The sequence below is a fragment of the Anser anser genome, assembly GCF_964211835.1.
Source record: "Anser anser genome assembly, chromosome: 27".
Taxonomy (NCBI): domain Eukaryota; kingdom Metazoa; phylum Chordata; class Aves; order Anseriformes; family Anatidae; genus Anser; species Anser anser.
In genome coordinates, this window is record NC_139748.1 from 7,585,899 (window position 1) to 7,596,493 (window position 10,595).

Sequence of the window (10,595 nt, forward strand, 5' to 3'; positions counted from 1 at the left end):
CACTGGGAAATAATCATATCCCTGGGTGCGCGATGCTGCTGCTCTGATGTGCGGCTCCAATCCATGCCGTGCTCTCGGTTATAGCCTGGATCTGCTTGGGGAGATCTGGGACTGGAGAACCAGCAGCTCCATGCACCTTTAGGGAAGGTGATGGGGCAGGGTCAGACTCAGGGGGGCATGGTGCTGTTGGCTGGGGATGAAGATGGATTGCTGCCCCTGGGTGCAAGGCTCCCCAGCTGCTCCAGCCCAGCTGCTTGCACAGCATCTCATGGGGCACATACAGCCTCGGATGAGCCGTGCGCCCACACCCGGAAACCTCATTCCCTCTTCTCTTCTCCATCACCCTTAAAGCAGTAATTTTATATCACTTCACATTTGCAGACCTTCTCCCTGCACACAGAGGCATCTTCCATTCCTAAAGGAGGGAGATGGGGAAGAACATACGAGCTTGCCATAAAAGACTTACGGCTCCGTCACTGCATTAGGGCATGAGGGAGATGCACGGGAGATGCTTGGACCACTCCACCATTACCATCCAAGGAGAGCACTAGGGCTGCAACAAGTACCGCAAAATGCCTGGCATCCAGCAAACACAAGCACTGGAGGAGTTGATGGAAACAATTCCGTTCCCATATGCAGCAGTCAGATTTGCAATCGCCTGCCAGTGCTGGAGGTGATCACCCCGGGACACCAATCCGAGGTGTGCTTGGATCACCCTGAAAGTCCAAGAAAATCAATGCTAAGAATGATGCCCAGTCAGAGGAATGTGGGGACTTAGAGGGCCTAACCATATGATTTTAGCTCTCCTGGGCACCAGGAGCAGCAGGTGGCACAGGGCCAGATACCGGCTGCATCACTGGGGTGCAAGGGGGATGCTATCATCCGCTGCTCCTCCCAAGGCCCCTCCTGACCTCTTCTCGCCTTTCAGAAACGAAGATATACTTCCCTATTCCCAGCCAGATCCCAGAGTTGGAAATGAATTTCTAATTCCATGGCAAAATAGGGAATTCTTCTCTCCCTGCCATGAACAGTCCTTGTACATAAGGGTTTTTTTGTGTGCATCCTGCTGGGTATGAGACTACTCTGGAAGAAGGTTTTTAAAATTTTGTGTGCATTGTTTCAGTCTTTTCTGAAGGTAGAACTGCCATAGCAGGGTAGGCTGGATCCAGAAAATGATTTGCCCAAGGCTAATACTTATGCAATATGCAGAAACTGAGGCTGAACAATTCAAGTGAAGCTGATTTTATAACTTGTTATTCCTTCTTCTGCCTTGCAAAGGTTTTGCAAAACCAGTGGGATTTTTCATATAAGCAGAACTGTCTCCTTACCAAGAGACTGAATCCTGTCTCTAGCAAATCAGGGAAATTTCTCTGAATTGAGTGATGCTCTCTGATTTACTATCCTAATTGTGGAGCTATTATTATAATGTGTATGTCTGCACCCGCCTCTCTCCACTACGCTGTCAATTTGAGAAGTAACCCAGCATTTCAGAGAATTCAGCAAGCTGATACACTGCACCCACTTGTCTGTTTTACACGCATTTCAATATTTCAATGGCTGATACCTTTGCATTAATATTGTAACAAAAAAAAAAGTCTCTTCTGGATTATTTCTTTTATCCAAATGTATTTATACCCTTCCTAACTCAAAAACTTACCTCTAAAAAAAAAGAAAAGTTTACTTCTTTTAGCTGTGTGTAAGAGGGCTGGGCGTCAGAGTACTGGGGACAATTTCTGTCTGCACCATTCCAGCTGGAGCTTTCCTGTGTGACTTGGGCTGGTCACCTGGTGTGAGGACGTCCCAGGAGATCGGTGCCCAGGTCCCGTCAAGAAGCAGAGGAACGCTGCCTGATTTGTAGCCTTGAGTCCCAGGGGAGCCCCTGCCATTATGCTAAGGGCTCTTCAGACATTATATCTATGGAAAAGTGCAGTTTGAAGGCAGCCCACACCACATAAACAACAAAAAATTCCTCCCCCGCGAGGCTCCCCTCCAAAAACAGACAAAACCTGAAAATTTCCAAACATTTACTCCTATACTCCTAACTCCTTTCTCCCTTTTTCCCTTACTGCACCATGCAGCAGGTTTGGGGATGCTTGGTGAGGCTTTAAGGCAACGGCTGCATCAGTGAACGTGAAACCCACAGGGTGGGATGTCGCCAGGTCTGACCTCACCTAGGGCAGTGAAATTCGAGCCCCGGCACTACACTGTGTGACTGGCATTTCCCCACGCTGCCCTAAGCCAAACTACTCCCTCAACCCCTCCTGGGGGGCGGTGAGAGAAGCTCACAGACCCTGTCCCACCACCTCCACATGTCCCTGGACAATGGCATATCCCTGTGGTGTCCTTCCTGGGGACCTCCAGACACCCGCAAGGTCAGAGGGTCTTTGAGGGACCTCAGCAGCCATGCTGAGCCGGACCATGGCTTGTCCACGAGCATCACTGGGCTCCTGCAGTCCTGAGCAGAGCAGGTTGGGCAGGGCATTGAGCAGGTCTGAGCCTCCATGGGGAAGTGTCCCATGTCATTTTAGGAGCTGTGAAAACTGTAAGTGGCTTGCCCGGGCTGAGTCACCCTCCAGAGAAAGCATCCCACCTCCTGCCTGCTGAGGCCGTCAGGGCAGGGTGCATGCTCTCATACAGAGCCCCCGGCATTGAGAACCCGCGCATCAATGCGTTGGGGCAAACGGAGACACAGAGAGATGTCAGCAGCCCCCGTGCTGTGGCCTGGTGTCAGAAAATGGAGGCAGCCAGGGAGCAACGTGTCACAGACGGGTGGAGCACACTTTGCTTTTCTGTAGCTGCTGCTGGTGGTGAATCCTGAAATATTATGAGAGAGGTCGGAGCAACTCCTCTCGTCTGGGGATATGGGGGGAAGTCAGGAATGGCCTGAGGTAACACAGGAAAGGAGGAACAGACCAAAAAGAGAGGTTGGGCTCTGCAGGACCTTGGAAGATCTCCTTGTCCATGGGAAGACTGGGTCCCTGGGAAGGTGTCCCTACCCTGTGAAGGTCTCCTGGTCTTTGGCAAAGTGCACCATGGCCCAAGGGAAGACAGCCAGTATTGCCTCTCTGCAAGTTAACATTAAATACATTCTCCCTCTGAATTTCTCCAAGGCGTTTTCCATAATAAAATACATGATTATTTTAAAAAAGTAACTCCTTTGGATTCTACTCTGAATGTTTTTTTGATTGAAACTGTTGAGCTGCAGCATTTTTGCCTCCAAAGATGCCCCATCAGCATGGATATTATGCCTGGAGAGGAGCCGGCAGTGGTTGCAATGCCCAGGCACTGTTCATTGAAAAAAAACAAACACATTTTGCCTGACCAAAAAACAGTAAAGAACTTCAGTTCTTGAGGGCTTTGGAGCTCACTGGGGTTGTGAATATTTCATGCCATGCTGCCACTCACTGCAGGAGAGCTAATGGACCCATGGCCTTTCAGTGAGGCTTGGTGGGCAGGGCTGGCATGGGGCGAGCGGCTGCTCCAGCCACTCCAGTTAAAAGGCTCTCACAGATGCTTTATTTTACTTGCACAAACAAAAAGGACAGAGCAAGCCAAATTAGTGAACAGAAAGGAAATCAATAACCTCCTTCGAACCAGGCATCAGTGCTTTCATCTCTGGAAAGGAATCCCTCCTGCTTGCAAGCCCGCTTCTCACTCGCTATGCTCGCCTGTGTATGAAACCCCTCATCCCTCCCTGGGGCTGGGACTTTATTAGAGGCATCTGCTGAGCCTCTGTGTTCCCCTGAGCTGTCTGGGGGCAACTGAGGGGACTCAGCTGCATCTTTGCATCCTCTGACTCCGCCCAAACACAGTGAGAAGTAGAGCTGCTACAGGCCTATAGGTCTCCATAGGTGCCTTTACCTGTGATGCTGATGGAAAGCCAGCTTTGACAAACACTAGAGCTCCCTGTGTGACTCCATAGAATATGGAGGAGAGGTGATGAGTTTTCCTACTCTTTTCATTTTCTCTCCAATGATTAATTTTCCTTAGGCCTGAACCAGGTCATTCCCATCTGCCCAAAGGTGTATCTTTCCTCCTCCAGCTTTGGGAAAGGAGATTCTCACAAAAAAAAAAAAAAAAAAAAAAAAAAAGGGGGGGGGCAGAGAAATAGGGCCAAATGTTGAAAACTTCTGAGCTTAGAGAGTAAGACTAAGGGAAGATGAAAGAAACCTCCAGTGGAGATGGCAAACACCTGCAGACAGATTACCTTTGTCTTGGGGCAAGTGGGTAGGTGACCTTGGGGTCTCTTTTACACTGAATAATGGGGCATGTCCTTTTAGCCACCAGTCCTGGGATTGGTTTCCCATGCAGATGATGGAGACCATCATCTGCATGTCACCAGATGGGTGACAGAATCTCCCATCAGAGGACAGATAGGAGAAGATGTTCCTTTTAGACTTAATGGGTCTCACTCTAAGCATCTGCTGGTGCTGGTGGGGACCAAGAGGTGCTGAAGGTCAGATCCAAGCCCTGTGGAGAGGGGTGATGCATTACTGTCACCCCCAAAGTTCATCCATGCCTGTACTCACCCCACTGGCACAAATCCTGCCCTGCTGGGTCCCACTGCGGTCTCTGCTATCCCCGTTCTTCTGTTTTCTGCCCAGTGAGGAGCTGCCGTAGCACTGCGTCCACATACAAGTGCTGCGTAAAGTCTGTGTGCCTCCCAGTGTGTGTGTCAATCCATGCTCCGCTGTGGGTGCTGAGAGGTGCCACTGGCATGGCCACAAGCGATCCTCCCCAGGAAGCAGTGGGATTGCAAAACAGGCAGCAGGAAAAGTGCTCTGTGAGGATCATTTGCATCCTCTCGTCCTCCCACAGGAGGAGGATGCTGCAGGGAAGAGGTGTGGGCTGGGGATGCTCGGGCTGGGGAGCGCCTTCCGCAGGGCCTCGGGCCGTGGGCAGGGTGGCAGTGGGCAGGGTGGCCGTGGGCAGGGTGGCCGTGGGCAGGGCGGTGGCTTCAGCCGGGAGAGGGCACTGCGTGGCACGGCACAAAGCCGGGCCGGGCCAAATCGCGGGCTGGGCCAACTTAAAGGCCGTGCCAGACCGTGGGCCTTGCCAAACCAGGGCCTGTGCCAAGCTGCCGGCCCTACCGGGTCGTGAGCCGTGCCAAACGGTGAGCCGTGCCAAGCGTGGGCCGTGCCAGCCTGGGGGGCCACGCTGGGTCATGAGCTGTGCCAAACCGGGGAGCGTGCCAGATCACAAGCCGTGCCAAATCCCACGCTGTGCCAGCCCCCTCTGCCTTGGTTCCCAACATCATCTTAAGCAGCCAGCTGCCATCAGCTTCCAGCCCCAACCTGCACGTCCCTGCCACCAGTGTGGCTCCATCCCTGTGGGGTCCCTGCTGGAAAGAGCCATGACAGGGCGGAAAAGTCCTAGAAGAAACAGGGAGCTTAGGTAGAAATTCACCATTTTGTCACCTTCACTCTGCTCCCGGGAGACGCTGGGGATGTCCCCTCGCAGTGACATTGACCTGGCCCTGCGGGCACATCCCCAGTTGGTCCAGCAGCACCGGGTGGCTCGGGGAGGTGACAGCCACAGGGACATCGGGGAGGAGGTGCCGTATCCAAAGGGCAGTGGCAGAGCCGCGCCTGACCCTCAGCTGCCCTTGCCTGGAGCACCGCTGCCCTGCAGCATCCTCTTCTGTCACCTTGCTGCTGTATTTACTATTTCTTCCTCTCCCACCCCCTCTCTTGTGATGAGACAGACTTCCCCGTTTCTATGGAAACCCTCCTCCTCTCCCCTCATGTCTTCAAAGAGGTTTTCAGCTGCTTCTTTAGAAAAGAGCTATTTTTAGCCCCGGCTTCCCCTGCTCCCCCTCCCCACCCTCTGCTCTCAGCACACACTTTTCTGAATGAGCTGCACCCACCCGGCTGCCACCAAGCACCCATGGGTGCCACATAGCTGGTGAAAGAGCTGCTTATGTTCAGGTCCATAGCCCAGATCCTGTCATTTCCCTTGATTATTTATTTATTTATTTATTTATTTTTTCTGGGGTATGGAAATAAAGGAAAAGCTTGTGTTCTGCAGGAAGGTCCCAGGAGCATCTGCAGTCTGCACTGTTCCACTGCCAGGTCCTTGTTTAAGAGGATCAACAGTATCCTTTGGGACAAGCAGAGTCCATCCGCTGTCACTGGCTTCCACAGCTGAGCAAGGTGTGAGCACCAGACAGGAGGGGCTTCCAGACAGGTCCTTTCAAAGCCTGCCTGGACAGGCTGCCCTGAGGCATGCAGGACAAGGGGTCAATCTGAGACCAGCACCACTGAAATCTCCGGGGGCTGCCTCCTCCCAAATCAAGCTGTGCCATTGCATATGTTGGCATCTTCATCCTGTCCATGATTCCGTTTTTGCTGATGAGATATGCACACCTGCATCTGCCTCGGTGAGCAGGAGGTGAATTCTACTTTTGCACTTCAATCACATTAAAAATACAGAAACACTGCCTAAAGCCTTGGTGCTGGAGGAGCATGGTGATGTCCGAGGAGCTGCCCTGAGCTGAAGCATGGGTAGAAGAAGTTCAAGAGTCTATCAAGAAAATTAATAATAACAAATGGCCAGGTCCAGATGGTCTTAAGTGCAGATTTCCATGCAGGATATGATAATCCTAGCAATGCCATGGGTAAACCTGACAGAAGAAGGATGGCCAGTGAGGCCTTGCAGGAAGAAACCATGCTTCACCGGTCGGAATAGAAAGGAAAATCTTTTTGGATATTAACATCTGTTTAAAAGATAGGAAGTGATGTATCAAATCTGAGGTGTCCTTAGGAAGGTATGGTTTGGCGAGAGAGGAAGTGTCCTGAAGAAGACTCCAGCATCCTGGAAAAGTCACATCTGGGAGAGCTGGATGATCCAGCTGGGAAACAGAGAGAAGGAAAGGGATATGACACAGGTCACTAAAATCCCGAACCGTCGTGAATGATTACAGAAATGATAACAGAAAAAGTAAAAGACACAGAGAAGCAAATGTAAAGGCGGCACATGAAGTTGTTTCCTACACAGCTTCAGTGTGCAAAGCTGCTGGAGGCAGCCAGGGTTCAGCTGCCAGACCTTCAGGTCCCAGGCCTGAACACCAAGCTTGCCTTGGGGTGTTACTGCCACAGTGGCATTTACCTTCTGCCCTTCATAACCTCCGCAGAGGAAGCAGGGACATCCATCCTGTTGTCACACCATGCCCCATTCCATGGCCTGTGTGTTCCTCCTGGCTCCTGCAAAGGCCACGCTGGTAAAGAAAATCCAACCTGGGGGATGACCTGGCTGTCAGCACCGACCATCTCCAGACCCTCTGCAGCTCAGGTGCAAGGTCTTCTCCATGCAGTCCGTCAGCCCAAGTAGTGGTGTGGACTGGAAATTCTGCATAACCCATGATGTCTGGGCATGTACCTCAATTCAAGGTTCACCCCTGGGTCCTGTGATGTCTTGGGTATGGACACATCACCCTCTGCACATCAGAGGTGCTGTGGCAAGTGCCTTGTGCTGCTTTTCATGTAAACCCAGGTGGCACGTGCCAGACATGGGTCCTGTCCTTTCTCCAGGGATGTTTGGGCTGATGGTATTCATGCCACCTTTCACATCTCATACTTTAAGACATCCTGTTTTTCACGCTTGCTTAAGCACCACGCCGGTTAACCACACAATGACTGAATCCGGCAGCTAGAAGCACCACAGCCCTCAGGGGAGCTAACACAGAAAGGAACAAATCAAGGAGGAGGGCAGGAGGAGATGTACCAAGGGCTGCTAAACCCATGGCCTGTCTCTGAGCATCCCCAAACAGAGGCTGCTTCCTCCTGGCTTTAAATCTCCTGCTGCTGCTGGCTCTGGCTGGGAACTGGTTTTGGTCCCACACAGAACAGCCACTGGGAGACAATTTGGGAACAGTTGCCCTGAAGTTGGTACAAAGTGATTTTGCTCATCAGCTTGGCTCACCACCACCACCACCACCCAGCTCACCAGCAGCCCTGGTGCTGACAGCAAACCAAGAGAGCGAAGAAAGGCAAAACCACACAAAACCAAAAAAGCTGAACACTGCTTTTCAAGGATCCTGCACAACTGCAGAAGCCAAAGCTATCAGGCAAGGCGAGGGCAGAGCTCAGACCCCACTGGAGAGCCCTGTGCCGCTCCATGCAGACAGGGAGGCCAGCAGGGTCAGGCAATGATTTGTAAAACTGAAGACTTCAAAGTTCTCCTTCATTGCTGAGTTCCCCTGGTCCAATCCTGCTGCTCTGCTCCCAGCCCTGACTGTCAGTTTGGAGCCTTGTACAGGGTCTGCCAGGGTTTCAGTGTCAAGAATGGGATTTGCAAAAACACCCAGCACTTGGGATAAAAGCCTGAGAGACTGCAGGAGCCCTCGCATTCCCAGCTCAGCAGTGAAGTAAAATAAAATCCTCCTTGCAGGGGCCCTTGGATTGTGGGATGCAACACAGCAGAGTTTGCATCTGCAATTCAACTCGTGCTGGCACCATCTCTGATAATTGATGTAGGGGACCCCTCTGGCGATTTGGGTCCTGAACCAGACCCAGCCTTTCCCACACTTTCCTGGCTCACTTCACCCATCCTAAATCTCAGCCAGGGTTTCAGCTGTGCCATGGCTCTACTTGCTTTATGGCATCCAGCTGTTTACCCCAAAGCAGGAAAGTGCCCTCTTGTTTTTCAAATTGAATCTGTGAATACCAGAGGCAGGTGATTTAAAAGCAAAAGGAACCCGAAAAGTCTCCAGGTCTTCACTGTTCCAGGAAGCCCGCTTCCCACCAGTCTCTAATTGCTTGCAGATTGCCCAAGTGTGGAAGTGAGACTGCTTCCAGCTGCTGCAGATTAAATGCAGCTTGTAAAATCATAATTTATTTTTCCATTCCCCTCTCACTCTTCGATATTTTTAAGACAACTGGTAACCTAAAAAAGCTCTTACATTGCGTGGCCAAACTTGCTTTTGGGTGCAGCCCAAAGATGTGGTAGAAAGCCAAGGTCAATGTTTTCATATGAGCTTCAAGCCTCATTTGTTGAGATCCCTGTCTGCGATTAGGATGAGTGGTTCAGTGCCTCCACTTGCATTGGCTTTGCCAAAACATCCCCAGTGACATCTCTTTGTGTGACATTTAAAATCAAAATTTCAAGTCTTTGCCTGGAGTGACTTCATTCTAAAAAGAGACCACCACTCTTCAGAAGGCTAGTGAGGATGCTGGAAATATTCAGATTTTACTCCAAGATTTTGTTTCTCCAGCACAGTGAATTTTATTCCTGAGAACCACAGTAAATTTCAGATTATTTCATCATGAAAAATGAGTCGTGAGTTCGTCCAGGGAATGTATCTCAAACCTCATCTTTGCCCCACTCTTTGTAACCTGAATGTCTCCCCTCTGCTCCATCTAATTTTCAAACCCCCTTGTTACACATGCAGAACACCGACCCCATGCTCCAAGGTATGTTTTAGCTATTTTATTGAACTTTGTGTATGAAATAACAGTTTTAAGTTCTAATGAAAAACATTAAAAAAATAAATTCAACATCAGGTAAAAAAATCACGCAACCAAAAAAAATCACTCGTGTTTACTGGTAACTGAACACAAGACCCATGGCGCAGTGGAGGTCACCAGGACAATGGGATGCATTGGCTTGTTTTAGCATCAGACCAGTGTCAACAGAACAAGTTGAAACAAGTGAAACACAGCTCACTGGCCAAACCAAAATAAAAAAGAAATCAGAGCAACAAGACTGCACTTTACGTCTCCAGTCAAAAATTGCATTGTTTCTGTGGCACCTGATTACTCAGGATTTAGCCTCCTTGCAGAGAAGGCTGCTTGGTTTTTCAGTCTGATGCACTGAATTTCACAAGGCAATATTTCACTGTTCAAATATATCCACATGTGTTCCTGCTGAAACAGTCACGGAGACCTTTCAGTACCACCCAAATCACGCACAGCTCAGTGACGTGCACACAGACAAGGGAAAGCAAAGTCAAAATTATATCCAGCCATCTCAGTCCCAGGAAGAAACCATGAAAATAAATGGAATAGTAAATGATGGGAAATTAATAAATGAGGACCTCCTCCTGTGTTGGAGTCAGGCTGCAGCAGCCCTCTCCTGCAATGTTTTTGGGACCTCCTTGAAAGGTGCTAAATTCAGCCATGGGAATACTCCACCCTCAATAATAAAGGCAACTTTCTTCCTAACACGTCATCTTAGGTGCACACAGATTAAGTTTTTAGGCACTGCTTTACTGGCACTGCAAGTCCTGAATAACTTGAATGGCCAAGTCCCCCTCCCCGTACACTAATAGCAGCAAGAGGGGCATGGCAGCAAACAACATTTTGCTCTAAAACCACCCCATTTCGAGCACTGGTCTGCAATTTCCTGGCACTGCTACTTCTCTTAATATAATTCAATATGCACGTCCAGATATTTCAATGACTTTCCTGATGCTGGGTACGGTGTTCTTCTCCAAAATCGCCCTCAGAAATTGCAGGACCCATCTGAAACAGTGTCAGTGGCCTGGCTTCAGAGTTGTCAGAGAAAAGGGGTATGGAAAACAACTGATGGGGACAGCAGCATCTCAGGCCATTTCTTTTGAAGATGCACTGATGATGTCATCTTGGAGAGGGCAGAAA